The following is a 6000-nucleotide window of genomic DNA, read 5'->3' as shown; positions in this document are numbered from 1 at the left end:
GTATTTGTTTATTTTGCCGTCACATTCGAGCACCAAACCGATGTGTTTAATATGCAATGAGTGTGTGGCGGTGTTTAAAGATTTTATTGTATATTGGACCTTTTTATGTTAAAAGTTAGGAAAAAAATAGGTTCTGACTGGAATTTTCATTATTTTATTTTGTGCATTTGCCCTTGTCATGTGGGACTGAATTTAAAATAGAGAAATTAATAAACTACTTACTTTTCAAAATGCAAATGTATCTTATTATTTATTTATTTATTCATTTTGACTGATTTATTTTACCTTACTGTATATACTGGCTCTGATTATTATGTTTTTTTTTTTTGTTTTTTTTTTTTACTTGAAAATCTGGCCCATCTGAACATCTAATTGAGTAGCCCTGCCCTTCATAGTGCCCTATATAGTGGTCATGCCATTTTCTAGAGGTGTCTGAATGTCCAGAGAGAAAGAAGTAATGGACTCAAAATGACCCACAATGCATCTTGAAAATTAGTGAGCGTTGGTGGTTGCCATTGTGGTGAATATAGGCCACAATGCATTGGAGACTGGAGCTTAAAGTGGCGCAAGTGACACGAATGTCAAAGCAGGTAAAGAAAAAATTTTTTCATTATTCATTTTACATCCTTATTTGTTGAATAAACATGCAACAACAAAAGAATAAAATACAGTTTTAGAAAATAATATTTTCATACAAGTTTGGATTGGATTCCCATGGTAGTTGTCATGGCGACAGCCGGTAGTCACATGATCAGCAACGAGAAAAAAATAGCCAGCTTTGGGTCCGAGTCACCAACAGAATGGGTGCACTACATAGTGTGCTATAGAGTTTAGTCCCATATAGTAAATGAAGGTTTGGGACGAGTGTGTACATTAAGACACAGAGCATATAAAAATATAGATTAGTGTGAGTCTATTACGTACTCCTAAAGTGTGTTTAATGACGAGGCTGTGTAAGTTAACAGTAAACACTTAAAAATTAAAAGTAAATTTTAGGAGTGTTATTGCTAATGAAATATATGTTTTTGTATATTCCTTTGAATTTTATTGAATTTTTTATGTATACGTGAATAAATGGAAAAGACAACAAAGTTGTAAATGCTGATAATACAAGTCAAACACTCAATAATTTAAATCTTGGCCCCTTGTAGATCAATCATCCCAGCTCAGACAACTCAACATCAAAACAAATCTGTGAACCCATCAGTAAATATCCCTTTGTTATAATATAAGACATACAACTGCTGTGAAATAAATCATATTCAGAGTAGAATGATTTATCATTTTATTCAAACTTGTCAGCTTCTTGTCGGTGTAATCATTCAAATGGTCGAACTGAGCTCATCATCACATTTGTATTCCATTTAGCTGGCAGTTTTGGCCTTTTAACTTCATTAGCAGCATTTATTATCTTGGAGTTAAAAAAAAATCTTTAAAAAAATTTAATGACTGGGATGGATTTGCTTTTCATACATTTCTTCTCTGCCTCCTTCAAATAATGATTTTAAATCTGTTGATAAAAACTAATTTCTTCCACCACATGGTGGCAATATTTTCCTTTAAGATACCCACACACACCCACATTGCCTTCAGGCCAATGAAATTATGTTAGCTGTCACACTGGTAATAAGTGGAGGGACAAATGCAGTCCACATTTAATCTTTTTTCTTGTCTTTCAAGGTAGCTACTGAAACATTTATAAATTACAGAAACCTTTGACCAAAAACTGCAGCTCGCTGTGTAAACGTGAACTATAACCCTCCCCCGGATAAAGTTCTTCTTGACCAAACAAACGTGTTGCAACATGTCTTCATTGACAGTTGAGCTCTTATGCAACATTGAGAGCAGCTCTGCCTGTATTAGGTGGCAGTTTCACATTAGGGGTTTGTGGTTATGGCAGAAAGAGGGACTGTGACCTACCATTTCCAAGTCTGCTGCCAGAATGAAGCTGATATCTCCTGGGCGTAACTGTGACCTACCTCGTAAAACCTCCATGGAGAAAAAGGCTTTTACCCTTTCCACTAGTCCTTTCTGCTACTTTACAAGCATTTCAAAGCTGGGGAGGAAACATCTGCCCTCCTGCACCTCAATCCAATCCCCCCACTGCACAGATAGTATGAGGAGAGTTGATTTTAGAGAGGATTTCAAAAGAGGGATAGTTAGATTTATTCTTTTTTTTCAAATTGATAAAAAGTCTTGAACCCTTGAAGAAAAACTAGGAAGAGAAGTCAAATTTTTAAACTCTGAAGTTGTTATTTGGCCCTTTCGACAGAATTAGAATTTTTTTTTTTTAGCATTTATTACTATGTGATAGGTCAAAATTGTAACGTTGTGTCTTCTGATTCTTAGTATCTATTAGGAGACAAGAATTAGATTGTGTCCAACAGGGTTTTGGCAAAGTGATGAAAAATGTCTCAGAAAATGTATGTTTTAAAAATGGCTTCATAGGGTTAAAGTGGAAAAAAAGAAAGAATGAATGTATCAACAATGAAGAGGAAATACAAATTCATTAAATCCTTTCCCCACTCTGTGCTCGGTCTTGCATACATATTAACTAGACTTGAATTTATGGTCTCTGATGGACCTTCATATAAACAGAGAAACTCAAGATGATGTTTCGCAGAAGCCATATTAATGCACACTCACACAGACCACCACCTGTCACAGCTTCAAAAACATTACAGATACAGCCACTTAGAATGGCTGGCTTCTTTACGCACAAGCAGAGGTATCTGAACATTATACTTTTTCATTTCAGTTGAGAAAGAGAGAAAGAGCGGGAGAAAGAAAGACAGAAAACTGATGTTGCATCAGCCCACAAGGGCAGTAAAATCCTCTTTCTTGACATCATCATGAACTTTTACTGGATTAGGATGAAAACCAGTGAGATGTTCCAGCAGTAATAACACCGTCAGAACCGACCATTCACGAAGGAAAAAATGAGACAAGAGCTTCCCCAGGAAGCGATAGGTGGAAGAGTGGGCGTCTGCTGAATCTGTTGCTATAGGTTTCCACCTGGTGGAGTAGGATAAGCCATTGTGGGGCACTTTATAGAAACAACAGTTCATTCAGGATGTAGGAGGGGAAGCTGATGGGGCAGATAATCCTTTGAGTTCCTTTACTGTGTTGGCTGCAGAGCAACATGAATACCAGAGAGCAGAAAATCACAACTGTGTCTGATCTTACATTGTGTCAGAGTATTTTTCCTGTTTTTACCTTGTGAAGCAGGACGCGGCAACAATATACCTTGTTTGCTATTCTGAAATTACTTCATATACAGCACTGTGTGAAGTTCTTGAGCTACCCCTCAGTTTATTTTTAAATTCCGGCCATGTATGTTTTTTTTTCAGGTGCCTAATGCTGAATCATTAAAACATACAAAAGTTAACTTCTTTTAGACATATATTCTTAGCTCTAATTAAAATACCACTATAAACCAAGTTAGTAACAATGCCAATATTCACTTCTTTTAGTAGTAAGGTTCCTTGGTTCATTTAATGATTTTGCAGTTTCAGTTAATCTGGACATAAACTTTGAACTGATGTTGCTTTTATTCATTCGTTTTATTTATGATTTTACTGTAATTTTGGCTATTCATGCTGGATTTTCTTCACCACACTTGTAATGCTTTTGATGTTTTTTATGTAAAGCCCTTGCAGTTGTTTTGGACATGAAATGTGCTATACAAATAAACTTGCTTTTCCTTAAATGAATGTTTTGCAGCGACTATGGTACTGACACATGAACTGTAATTACAAGACATTTACAATATCTAAACTTGAGAAAAGAAATGACTACTGGTTCTGAGTCAACCAAATATAATTTCATTTTGAGGATTCATTAGCTTAACATGTGACCCTGAACCCACTAAAATTTAATGTTTTTGTATCTTGCAGTTTTATATACCTGTGCATTGTTCAATCTAGATAATTAAATAAAAGAAGTAGCATAAAATAAAGGAAATGAATCACAATATTAAATGAGGGATAAGGATACTGAACTGAGTGGGGGTCAACAAGTTTTCAGCTTGTAACATATTGTTCGTTGTGCTTACCGACTGGTACAAAATGAAATACGTGTGTCTCAGTTTGTAAAAAGCAACTGCAACTGTGTGGTTATGATCCATGCATTTGTTTTCCATGTCAAAGCCCTGTTTGCAGGTGTGTGTCGGCAGTTCACTACACTGAGGTTTCTACATCTGTTATTGTTTCCTTTTGGTTTGTCCCTCTGAAGGGGTCACCACAGCAAATCATCGCACATTGCCACATGTTTTACACCGGATGCCCTTCCTGATGCAACCCTGTGCATTTATCTGGGCTTAGGACCAGCCCTCAGAGAACAGTCGTGTCCCCCTCAGAGCTGCAGCACCATAGGGGAGCAGGACTCAAGCCACAGACCCTCACTATTGTGATGTAATAGAAAGGCAATGCTATCAGAGGCATGGCAAGAGAAGGAAAGGAGGGGGGTATTTCTGTTAAATTTTGCTGGCACAGTGACAATGTTCCAGCAAAATTTAGCTGAATTGAGATGGATTTTGTGAGTCTTTGTTACAGTGGCTGGAGGGAGGTGGACCCAAATGCAGGAGTCGGGGCGCCAGTCTACAGAACTCAGGTTTATTCCCAGGGCAGAGCAACAAAATGACAACTAACAGAATGACAATTAACAGAATGGCAATGAACCAACAAACACAACTGAAACCGAGGGGTATAAATACACAGAAAAACCAAACAAGAAACAGGTGAAGCAAATTAACTAAGTGAACGCAGGTGAACTCAATGACCAGGAAATCAATAAAGCTAAACAAACAAACAAGGGAACCAAACAGGAAATACTACCAAAATAAAACAGGAACCCAGAACCAAGGAAAAAGCAAACCACCACATCATAACAGTACCACATCATAACAGTCTTGACTTACGGACACCCATTATATGAAGCTCCCACCTTGAGTTGGTCACATGACTAGATTTAGTTTGATTGAGCTGAATTAAGACAACGGTACACTATGTTTCGGACGGTGGGTGTTAGGACCACTGTTTTACAAGCGGCAGTGTTTAAGGATGTTCATTTTCTACAGTGAAATATGTCAACAGCTATTTGTAGGTTGCACAAGTGTAATTGTGAAATAAAAAATGACACCAACATGGTGAAATCAGTTGTGGTTGAACACACAGCTGTGCATGCAACCGTCCCTTCTCAACTTGGTCGTGAGGTTGACCATCGCCGCAAGCGCCTTCTGACTGTGGCTTAATTATATTAACGACTGCAGCATTGATTCTCATATCATGAATTATATTTGCAGTACTATTTTAGGAGAACTTGAAATGTGATAGTATTCCATATTATTATGTATTCAAAACATATAATTTTACTTACCTCACTCTTTTGATGGAAACAATTTTCAACCCTTTCCCATGTTTTATATTATGGTTTTTCAAACATATTTGACTTTATGACGGAGAACAATGAGATTGTTGGGATAGTCACATCCCCGTATGGCTCCACCCCTGCTCACACAGTGTGCAGTTGCATTATATTCCGCTGTCTTCCCAGAGAAGAGCTTCAAGAATGAATGAATTATTCCAACAAACTTTGCAGACAGCTGGAGAAAAACAGATGAACATGTTTCCTTTGAACCATTTCCAAACTCGTTTTATTTGCCAGTTGACATTAATGTTGCACGAAGGCAACTCCCACTGTGTGCTTTGACAATCCATGCTGGATTTAATGATTAATGCATTAAAGAGATAATCCAGTGATTTACTGGAAAAAAAAAAAAAAACAAAAACAAAAAACTGCTGGGAGAGTTATAAGACATAGGGGTATTTTGACTTCCAGTCCCTGGTTTTCATTATCTTTGAAGCTGGGAATTCCCATTTTCCTCGGTAGCTTCCGAGATATCTGGAGGATCATAAGCATAAAGCTTCATCAGATCTACCAGGGAACTGAATGTCTTTTTAAAGACTGAACTGAAAATTTTGCCTGTTACAGACTAAGAGT

This window comes from Telmatherina bonti, assembly GCF_933228915.1.
Source record: "Telmatherina bonti genome assembly, chromosome: 3".
In the NCBI taxonomy this organism is placed as follows: domain Eukaryota; kingdom Metazoa; phylum Chordata; class Actinopteri; order Atheriniformes; family Telmatherinidae; genus Telmatherina; species Telmatherina bonti.
Note: the sequence above shows the minus strand (reverse complement) of the source record.